A 12,067-nucleotide genomic window follows, 5' to 3' on the forward strand; every position below is an offset into this window, starting at 1 on the left:
ACACTGTTCTAAGAGGGTAGATTTCATGTTAAGTATTCTTACCACAATAAAATTTAAAAGAAAAGAATATTGTTCTGACTTAGGAGTTCCAGAGTAACTGTTCTGTTTTTTTGTTTTGTTTTTTTTTATGTTTAAGAATGGGTCCATAATCCTCATGTGTATGTTCAGGCCATTGTTTTAAGGTTTTTTCAGCAACAAGCTGCTAGAGAACACGACTACGCCCTCAGGTGGTGTTGAGCATGGGTGTGCACGTAAGGCCCGTTCACTTAACTGACTTAATCATGATTTTCTTACCAACAGGTAGTGGGCCCGCTATTGCTAAGAGCAATAATTTGACTCTTTAATTTCACAATTTCCATTTGATTTATTTTACAGTTCTCATTCCTCTGTTGAAATTTCCTAATTTACTAAGACCATGTTTTTCACTAATAATTTCAACATATTTTTCTTTCATTCTTTTAATAAATCCTAAGCGACTTTGAAGTATTTGTCTGCTAAGTCAAACAACGGTGCCATTTTGGATTTGATTTGTATTGGCTGTTTCCCAGTTCCTTTATGTGTCTACTGATTACTGATTGAAAACTTAGAAAACTGTGGATAATACATAGTATAGACTCTGATTCAGTGTTCACAGGAATTTCACTTACAGTGGATCACCATGAACTTGAAAAGTCATGGTTGTATGATTTCCTGAAACTGCATCTGTGAAAAGGCCAAGGTAGCCCCAAGTCCCTCTAACTTGTTGGGTCAAACTTCAAATTCTGTCTCTCTCATGGATTTTATTAAGGCTTTTCTTTCTTTCTTTCTTTTTTTTTTTTTTTTTAGGGCTTTATTGTTGTGGGTCTAACGTTGGTACAGGCCTTTGGTTGCTTCAAGGAACCATTCCATTAAAATCCAATGTCGAGGCCTTTAAGAATGAGCACATTCTCTCAAGGTGTACACTGTATTCTTTACCTCCTTCTCTCTGGTTTAGCACTTTCTTGTCATTGCTGGATTCCCACTATATTATTTATTTTTCCTCCTACTCAGTCATACTTTTAAAATGATTCTTTTAATACTTTATCCAGCATTTTTCAATGTTCTATACCAGAAGTTTACCTCCAAACTTCTAGTCTATTCTAGTTCCAGAGAAGAAGGCCTTGTAATATAATCACTTTGTTTCCTAAAAACGATGGTTCTTACCATTGGGTAGATAAGAACTTAATGCAGATACAGAGCTTTCACAGCATAAGTGAAATTAGGTTGAGCATCTTTCAATTAAAGAAGAAGATGGAAATGACACAAAGCAAAACCAACTGTATGAAGGCACAGAGGACTAGAGTCAGGCTGGAACATTTTCTCTAGGTGAGGAACTATGTACAAAAGGACCAGATATTGTAGTAAAAAGACCAAAAAGAGAGGGAGCCAAGAACTTGGGAATAACTGTGGCTAAGTGTCTGGAAAATTTTATAATATATATTCTTACATAAAACCAAAAGACCATCTTGACTTTCATTTCTTTCAACCTTTTTTTTTTTTGCCTATTTTCCAGAATTGTTCTTTCAACAGTATTTTTTTTTCAGACTTCTTAAATATATCATTCCATATGGCCTTACCATTTACAAGAGGTTATAATCTTTTTTGATCTTCATCTTTCCTGATCTGAAGTTAAACTCTCTGAACTTTGCTTTTCTCTTCTAGAAAAAAGACATAGTAACTACTTCCTTGAAGGACTATTATGAGAATAAATGAGAGCGTATGTCAAAAATTTACCACAGTCTAGCATTTAAAAAAAAAAAAAAAAAACCAAAACACACAGTAGAATGTTTGTCTATATGACAAGGGAGAAGCAGGACTATTGCTTTTCTCCGCATATATACAATAAGTCCTTCTCTAAATCCATGCTAGTGAATTAGGAGACTTCTCCATGAACCATTACAATTCCGATCACCAATTTCTAATATGGGTTTTTCTAGTATGGGTTTTTCCCCATACCATCAAGCAATTCTTTGACACAAGCTGTTCTACAATTCAACTTAATTCTGATACTATCTATGTAGAGATCCCACAGGTTAAGTGTTCAGTCCTACAAGACTGTCCCCCTCACCCCCCAACTTCAGTCACAAATTCAGGTTGTCACCTATTCTTCTGACCTACTGGCTACAGATCAGAGGTTCCAACTACCCCCAACTTGGGTTTGACTGATTTGCTAAAGCAGCTTCCAGAAGTCAGAGAAACATTTTACTTACTAGATTACTGGTTTATTACAAAAGAATATAACTCAGGAACAGCCAGATGGAGGAGATGCATAGGGCAAGTCAAGATGTGGGGATAGGGCATGGAGCTTCCATGTCTTTTCTGAGTGTGGCAATCTCCCCAAACTCCAGATGTTCACCAATCTGAAATCTCTCCAAACCCTGTCCTTATGGCGTTTGATGGAAGCTTTGTTACACTGGCATAGTTAATTAAGTCATTGGCTACTGGTGATTAAACTCAATCTCCCAGCTCTTTGCACTGCTCTGGGGTGGATGGGTGGGTAGATGGAACTGAAAATTCCAACCCTCAATCTCAGGGTTGGTTTCCTGGCAATCCGCCCCCATTAGCAGGTAACAGTGCATTTCTAAAGTCGCCTGATTAACATAACAAAAGACACTTTTATCATTCTTATCACAGGAAATTCCAAAAGTTTTGGGAGCTCTATGTTAGAGCCAAAGACCAAATATGTATTTTTTATTGTCAATCAAAATATCACAACCATACTTTGAAAGGGTGCAACCAATTGAGGATTCAGGTAAACCCAAACATTCCCCCTTACTCAGAACTGTTTCAAGCCAGAGACAAGCCTTTTATTCTACAATTCTCAGAAGCCATTTTAAAGGGTTCTTCGGGGAACTACTTATAATCAATCGTCTCATATTACTTCCTATGTTCATGCCTTTTTTTCCTTCTGTTATCAACCTTCCCTACTTACCCATTTTAGTTATAATTCGTCTCACATTAGCCCATGTATCAAAATCCTTCAGTTGGAGCTCCACTGGCTTGTGCGAAAATTAATAAAAGGAAACCTCATTTAGAACAGAGTTGGGAGGCCAGCCGAGGGAGCTTTCATGCCCAGCACTAGTTGTCAATTGCAGAACCCAACAGGAAGAGAGGGACCTTGCAAGTAGATACTACTCTACTATCCCATCAAGAGCAAAGAAGATTTTTTTCCTCCCCTGGCAACAGCACAGCCAATAAGAGACAGTCACAGCTTGGCCAATGAGAAGCCACGATACTCTGAACTCCCAATTTACTCCAATGGACTTTCAGTTTAAACAATCTCTCTCAACTGCCACCTTTTCTCTATAAAAAAGCATTCTTCTCCTTTGTTCTCCAGACTTACCTGTGGTTTTGCCATAGCTTGCTTGCAATTTTCTGCTATTCCTGATAGAGTAGGCGGTTAGCTAGATGTAAGCAGGGAACAAGTGCTTTCAGACTGATAAAAGGGAGGAGGCTAAGTTCCAAACTGCCGGACAGACCCAGGGGATATGCATGCGTACTTTCCCATCACCCCTACCCTACAGTGACCCAGGGCTTTGCTATAATACATTTACATTGTGGTTTTAATCTCTCCCAGGCAGAAAATGGCCACCATGACAGTTTTGACAAGGACCGTATGAGGCCTCCCAACTGGTAAGAGGAGTCTCTTAGATGACTGGCTATAAGCTTAGTCAGAAATCGCCCTAGCTATGACCCATAACCTATCCAAACATAAAAAGCAAAGACAACCCTGACCCTCAGGGCAGCTACCACCTCTGGACCTGCCTCCTATCCCATCTTGAGAGTGTACTTTTGCTTCAACTGCTATTAAATCCTTTCTTAAGAGTTTGGCTCGAGGGGCACCTGGCTGGCTCAGCTGGAAGAGCATCCACCTCTTGATCTCGGGGTCCTGAATTTGAACCCCACTTGGATGTAGAGACCACATACATACATACTTACATACATAAACTTAAAAAAAAAAAAAAGAGTTTGGCTCTGAATTCTTTCTTGGCCAAACTCAAGAACCAAAGCCAGGGAATAGGACTCACCATTGATAAACCCATTTCTGCTGGTAAAATAACTAGCAGTTTTATTTTTAAGGTTAACATCTGGGGCTGAAACTCAACTGAAAGCTTTTCTAAACTTACCTCTGCTTTGAATTGTGCTGAAAGAAATAATCATGGAATGGAATTTACCAATCCCTGAACTAGTAATAGTGGTAACCCATAGTCAGGCAATCTAACTGTCCAGGCTTGAGTTATGCAAATGCCCCTGTCTCTGCCCTATTCACACTGAAAGAAACGGTTATCCACTATTTGCAAAGGGATATTTTGTTATCAGAAAAAAAGGGAAAAAGACCATGTTGGGCAGCAAAACCCACAGTTACCATGGCTCCCTATATATAGTGAAATTGTAGTAGAAAGGATGTAGGAGGGGCGCCTGGGTGGCTCAGATGGTTAAGCGTCTGCCTTCAGCTCAGGTCATGATCCCAAGGCCCTGGAATGTGAGCCCCACGTCGAGCTCCTGGCTCAGCGGGATGCCTGCTTCTCCCTCTACCTCTCTCCCTGCTCTACCTCTCTCCCTGCTCATGCTCTCTCTCTGTGTCTGTATCTCTGTGTCTCAAATGAATAAATAAAATCTTAAAAAAAAAAGAAAAAGAAAGGATGTAGGAGTAGGAAATGAGACATGTTCACAGCAGAAAGCCGCTCAAATAAGTAAGTTTTGTGTTTTTTTTTTAATCCCCTAAGTACTAGACTGAAACAGTAATTTTCTAGATTTGACTTAATCTTCCTCTGAATTCATTTCCAAAGGAATAATGTCGTTTAATCTTATTACCCAAGAAATCAAAAATCCTAAAATAACAATTCAACTTTTTGTTAAACTCAAAGAATGGCACCAGTCATGCCCTGAATCATGTCCTGCTCAGCCATCTTTAATTCCTTACTAATTCAGGGCAATAGAGTGGAAACTTAATAGAAAGAGATTCAGGGGTGGGGGTGGGGGATGGGGGTGGCACAGGAAGAAAATGGAATGCCTTAGGTCATTATCCAAAATGCATTTTCATTTTCTTTTATCGACTTTGCTCATGACTCACTGAAGGATCTAACATGAATTTAAACGTGTTAAATCTATTATAATATGGTCTATAACGAATCTTACTGTTTAAGAAGATGAGTATTTGAATATAGTCATTAGGACTTCGAACAAAGAGAAGGAGCAAGAAAAAAAAAGTGTTCAGTTCTAAAGCAAGATTTACAATCTTTTGATAGCTTGTTTACACATATCTTTTAGAGTAGCTCTAGTAATATTAGAGCTCTACTGAAATTCTTACAATGCTGACTTCACAAATATAATAAGGTAAGTCTGATTTACTTCCAAATTAAGATTTCCAAATTGTCCCTGGCTAGTCATGAGACTAAAAGATGCTTGAATCTAACAGCTGTTCAGAAGACTGTGAGAGAGGCTTATATAGGTACTTCAGGATATGTGTATTGTAATCAGCAAAAATTATCTACAAAATATCATTAATCAATAGGTTGCTCTTCCATGTTTTTATAAACTATTTCTTAAGTTGAAGGAACATGAGAAAGAGACGGTGGTTTATGTTACTTCCAATCCTTTGGCCTCTTAAGGAGAACACATATTTTACAATAAACTTTTTAAAATAAATATAATGCAAACCTATTCACTATTCATTTAAGAATTCGAACTACTGAAGTTCATATTCACTTTTTTAAAAAAAGACTTATTCATTCATATTCATTTCAGAGAGAGAGAGAGAGAGAGAGTGACTGTGTGTGTGTGTGTGTATGTGTGTGTGTGTGTGTAGGGGGAGGGACAGAGGGAGAGGGAGAAAGACAAAATCTCAAGCAGACTCCACACCATGCACGGTACCCGATGTGGGGCTCCATCCTAGGACCCTGAGATCATGACTTGAGCCAAAATCAAGAGTTGGTTGCTCAACCCACTGAGCCACCCAGGAACCCTGAAGTTCATATTCACTTAAAATGGTCAACATACAGGAAACCAAATATGTAAGTTTATGTATAATTCTAAGGTTTATGTATGCTTACATATATGTACATATAAACATATGAGATATATATACAAAGACATATAACAATGTGCATGTATATTCTCACAAAATTCTTAAGTATAACTGATGAATTAAAGAATATTTCTTGCATTTTTTCTTGAATTTTTTATATTATAAACTTTGCAAAGATATTTAATAAATTTTAATGAAAGATGATATACATTATATTCAATGTACAGACTCTACTTTTGACAAGAGATTACAACTATATAGTATATAATACATTGTATTCTTGCCTCATGCTTGCCTGTCATTCATGCATTCATTATAAACATTCTCTGAAGGAGACTGAGGAGATGGAAACTCAAACAAGGTAGAATAAGAAAAGTTACTATATAAAGCCCAATAAATATATTTAAGCATTTTTAACCTTTATCCTATGTTAATCTCATAAATATGAATTTACCATTATAAAATACATTATAACAATTTTAAAATAATTTCGAATTTTATTAAGAGACAACTCTTCCAGTTCATTCACATGCATATACATTATCATTATCAGAAAGTATTTACTATTACTAAAATTTACAATTTACAAAAAAATAAAAAAAAATTGTATATAAATAGGGGAAAAAACCCCACTCTTTATTGATTTTTCTCCACTTTCTGTCCTTGTGCTTTTACTTGTTTTCCCCTTCAGCCTGGAATACACTAACCAGCCTACTATGGGCTGAACTGTGTCCTCCCCAAATTCATATGCTGAAATTCCAACTCTAGTACCTCAGAACGTGACCATGTTAGGAGATAAGGTCTTTAAAGAGGTGGTTAAAATGAAGCTGATGTGGTTTTGGAATATAGGTGAGGTTCAGGAGGGTGAGGTCCGGAGCCGACGACCAAGAAGGAATTCTTGAGATGTCTTTGGTGCAAAATGGTGGTTTATTAAAGCCCCGGGACAGGACCCGTGGGCAGAAAGAGCTGCTGCCCTGGGGTTGTGAGGGTGGCTGATCATACACTTGGGAGTTGGGGGAGGTAAGGAAAAGGGTGGTTTCTAAAGAACTTTCATATGCCAAGGAGAACCTACAAGATATGGAGGCCTTGCCATTGTCTAGTTAAGGTAGTTTTCCCCTCTAGCAAGGTATTAACATAAAGACAGATGGGAGATTCCTGGAAGAATGTCACACAGGTCCCCCCACAGGAGTGTGTGTGGGGGGGAGGTTGCAGGGTGTCAGCTTATGCTTCGTCTTTAGCTAGCCTTCTGCTCCCTCATCAAAGCCAGTCCCGTGGAGCCCTAATCAAATACGACTAATGTTCTTAGGAGAGGAAGAGATACTAGGAATGTGCTCACTCAGAGGAAAGCCCATGTGAAGACACAGCAAGAAGGCCATCTGAAAAACCTGCAAGCCAAGGACAGAGACCCCAAAAGAAATGCTGACACCTTGACCTTGTACTTCTAGCCTCCAGGACTGTGAGAAAATCAACTCATTGTTGAAGTGATTCAGTCTGTACTATTTTGTCTTGGCTTCCCTCGCAAACTAATACACTCACTTTCCACCATCTACTATGTCCAAGTTTTGTCTATCTGCTAGAATAGGAAGTTAGGGAGACATCAGTAATAGGGGAAAAAGAAGGATGGCAGATGGGAAATCACCAGGGATCACCCAGTAGCCACCCACAGACCTCAGGTCTCCCTAAGACCAACCTCTTTTGCGGTTTAGCGCAGTCTCATAAGCAGAAGACAGGGGCCACAGGGACCGATCCAACTTCGGAGCATGGGCATTTAAGAAATATCGTGTTGGGTAGTAATGCGTAGGCTGTTATAATATCATTATAATATCATTTGCATTGCAATTTTGGCCCTGTCTGTTTCGCCTAGGTGTTCACGGGAAGATGGCAGACACAGACTCACAGAGAAGATTGGAGGGGAGGAAACCAGGGTGGATACAGAGGGTGGTATAATAATGACGAGATGCAAAAGAGGAGACCAAATAGACATCCCATAAAAAAACAATGCAAAAGTCAGCAGGCTGCTACGCACCCTAGGATCAGCCCACACCCCCATCTCTGGAGTGTACTTGCACTTTGCTAAATAAAACCTTTGCTTCTTTAACTCTCTATCCAATGTGTGAGTTGAATTCTTTCCTTCAAGAAGACAAAAACCAAAGAATTTTATAATCCACTACCAGTTAACATATCCAGCAAGAGCCTGTTGACAGGCTACCTGTTCCTCCTCTTCTTTCTTCCCTTCCTCCCATACTCCCTAGGAGTAATAATTCCAACTTCTTAATATGGGTACCTTGGCACTTTCATTTCTACTGATAAACATATCACTTTGAAAGCAGGTCTATCTAGGAATCCATCAAAATGCTTGAAACATTTTCTCGATCCATCAAATCATGCTGAATGAGCAAATAGAGATAAGTGAAGGCAGCATGAGTGGATAGCAAGGTCAAGGGAAGAGTTTTTGGAGATAAAAGACATGATGATAGAGGTCAAATAGAGGGATAAAGCATAGTTTGTGTTGAATGGCTTTGATTTCAGGAGATCATATATGGATATTTGCTATCAATAGAGTGGGTGAAGGTAAGGATAGGAATGTGAAGGGAATTTTGGGGCACCTGGCTGCTCAATCAGTAGAGCATGCGACTCTTGGTGTAGCGGTCATGAGTTCAAGCCCCACATTGGGCATGTAGCCTACTTAAAATGAAATTAAAAAAGGAATTTGAAAGAAGTTTTTAAGTCACACTCAAGAGAATGTTCAAGAAAATAGGCAGTTGAAGGAACTGTTGAGCATTAATGAAGACAGACAGATCTTGTTGAACCAGACCAATGCCATCTTGAGCAAATCCTCCACGAAGCCCTTTCTGTGACCCAAAACTTTGAGTGCAGCCTCCACCCCCACTTTCTTTCCTTTTGTTTAACCACACTCCGAAGTACACCCTTGGGGCTTAACGTCCTTGATCTGCCCCAGCGGGGGTATAACTATGAAACACACCTATTTTTAAATACTCTCCTCTTGGGTGGTCCCCTAGCATGTACACCCAGCCTCTATCGCTATAAAAGCAGGTCTTAAGGGAGATGGGGTTGGTGAGATCTTCTCATGTTGCAGCCGCCCAACACATGCCTCTGTCTGTAAGTACCCATAATGAACCATTTCTGGTCAAGCTGGACTTGTAGGCTAGTTTCTTTGTTCCTACAGCTCCTTCGGCCCTTGGAAGTCATCTCGCATATACCTCCATTTCACGAGGCAGTAATACTTAAAAGTACGTGGTACTGAGGGGAAAAGTCAAATAACGTTCTTTAATGAGTTCCCATAAACAAATTTATAAAATTCACAATTTATTTTCTAGAAAATATTAGCACCTCTCTCCTTAGTGAAAACAGAACCCTATATAGTCAGTTTGAGGGATTATGGCAAGCCAGACATTCAGAAGAAATCCTGGCTTCAAGAAAAGCCATGCCAGTGTACTTTGCTGCACCTGCGGTCCTGAGCAGCTTACAGAGGCCTGGGTACTTACTAACCAGAGAAAGGAAAAAGGCACACAGCTCATGGGAGGGATTGGAAGGGGGAAATCTTTTTGAAGGAGTGTCTCTATTGTAGATTACATTTAAAAAAATGTGATCTCAACGTGGAATTTTACTTGATCCCAGCAGCCTCTGAATCTGAGGAGTAAGTAATTTAAATAACAACAGAGGCTGAAAGTCAGAAAGGATTTAAACCTCATCAGTATCGAGGCTTAATTCTATAATTATCTCCTGCCCTTTCTGGGGTAGGGAGTGATTGGCTTTAGAGAAATAAAGCAAATAGCAGAAGGCAAGGTGGCCTGCTGCACTCCACCCACCAAAAAGGATTTAAACGGACCCACCAGCCAAGGTCACTGTAAGTATCATGACAAATGAGGCCCGACCCAGATGACCAGATGGGACCTGTGTCAGAAGTTACGTGTCACAGAATACTGCAAAACATGCCCGTTAAAAAAATTAAAATTTTGATTTTAAAACTGCTGTCCTCATTTACTTGTATTTCCACAAGCTTCTTGGAGTGGGGAAAAAGAAGTAGAATTAGATTAATGGTTCTCAAAGCATGATTTAAAAGCCCTCAAGCCTCCCAAGTACTCTCAGGGGTCTGCAAGTTTCTCTCTTTTCTAAATTCACATCCAGATGATGCTGGATTATATTTATTACGCTGCAGATACACAGCATACCCCAACATACTGAATGCAGAAGCAGATATTAGTATTCAACTATCTCTGATAAAGTTGGCTTTAAGGAGATTTGCACACATGTAAACAAGAGCATTCTTCTCATATTTTTGTTTTGTTTTGGAAAACGTGCCACTTAGGTTGACACATAGTAAGTTTATTATTGTTAATGTAAATAGGTTTTTAAATTCTAGAAATCAAGTTTAATTTCTACTATGATAAATATCAAGAGATATGATTACATCAACAAATATTCTTTGAAGTCCTTAATAAGCTTTAAGAGTGTAAAGACCGAAAAGTTTCAAACTGCCAAGCTATTTCAATGTGAATCACAAAGGACCTGCAGTCTATATTATCTGTGTGAAAATGCTAATCCAGGTTTACCCATGGAAGCACGCTGTGCATGTGACCATTGACCATCACCAGCATCATGATACTTCTCTATCCTGGTGGGTTCTAATGAGGAAACTACCCAAAGCCTGCCCCTATAACCCTTACAGAAAACAATTTCATTTTAGTTCATAACTTTGTGTTATCTGGGGATGCTTATCATCCAAGAAGCAATGAAAATTCTTGCGGGAGAAGATGTAATGACTTACTTTAAGAGCCATATTCCTTCTCTTGTCTCTTTTCCCACTGTGAATAATGCTTAGTATAGAACGAACCACTAAGAATTATTTGTTAATTTAAAAAAAAATTCAACACCATATTGTTAAAGTACTATAGAAGAATCTAGATAATATAAACTTGGTAGCTGGAGAAAAAGAGCTAAAACTCAAAAGGTTACGTAAATATGGAGAACTGATTAAGGGAGGATATACAATACATATACATATATATGTATGTGTATATATATGTATATGTGTGTGTGTATATATACATACACATATATCTTACTATCTCCTCCTCTATGTATATATACATACATATGTATATATGTATATCTCCTACTATGTGTATATATCTTTAGGTGGGTAGATATCTCCCAACAGTAAGAAAGAAATGAGTCATGGGTAAATTGACAACTGAAAATATTTAACTGCTGAGATACAGAAACAATGTGAACCCACATCTTTGTTTTCACCAATGAAAAACATTACACATCCTTTAGAACATACAGAAACCATCAAGTAACCACTGATTCTTTGCAGCATCAGATTTCTAAAAAAATTTTTAGTGAGATATACATCAGTAAGTGTATTACTTTCCAACATTTTATGGATTTTTTTTTATTTCAGCTTGGTTTTAAGGTTTTTCATCACAATATTATATTCACTCATGTCACAGGAGAAAAGCAGAGGCCAAAGAAACACTGTCAAAAAGTTTCGCTAATATTTTATATATATTTGGCCCCAGGAGAATCTAGCAGTATCTTGACCTCTACTTCTTGATTAATAAATCAGCCATTGTTAATCTTCAGACATAAAAGTACAGCCCCACTGCCCTTCTTTTAGTAAGCTTATGAATGGTTTCTCAAAAGAATTTAGAAAGCTTTCAATAAATCAAAACAATGAGATCATAGACATCGAACTACGCTATTAGGAGCTTTTCGAAAACAAAGTTCTGGAGGAAAGCAGACCATGAATGCGTCAAGAAATAGCACCTCCCTGGAGTGTTTATGGAGCATATGCCATGGAAAACTTCTTCTGCAGCCCTCTTATGAGAGAAATAAACTGACTAGAAAAATATCCCCTAAGAAGTCATTGTTTTCTATTATCTCTGATTCAAACTGACCCTTTGAAGTAAAAGTCTTAGGAAGATATTTTATCATTTTTGTTCTCTTACTCTAATGTCTGAGTCTACAATCGTGTGATAATTAGGTGAATTCTTT

The 12,067-nt window shown here is 38.4% G+C and overlaps 2 long non-coding RNA genes across 2 annotated transcripts in view; one reads left to right on the forward strand and one right to left on the reverse strand.

Annotated features, from left to right (window-relative positions):
- The window catches only part of LOC113911821, a 73,610-nt gene that overhangs the window by 37,134 nt on the left and 24,409 nt on the right, over nucleotides 1-12,067 (reverse strand). The gene's annotated exons all lie outside the window — the stretch shown is intronic.
- On the forward strand, nucleotides 3,327-8,139 carry LOC113911822. Its single transcript, XR_003516604.1, has 3 exons — nucleotides 3,327-3,428; nucleotides 3,596-3,651; nucleotides 7,911-8,139. It is a non-coding gene; the product is annotated as an uncharacterized LOC113911822 (long non-coding RNA).

Source organism: Zalophus californianus, chromosome 12, assembly GCF_009762305.2.
Source record: "Zalophus californianus isolate mZalCal1 chromosome 12, mZalCal1.pri.v2, whole genome shotgun sequence".
Lineage (NCBI taxonomy): Eukaryota > Metazoa > Chordata > Mammalia > Carnivora > Otariidae > Zalophus > Zalophus californianus.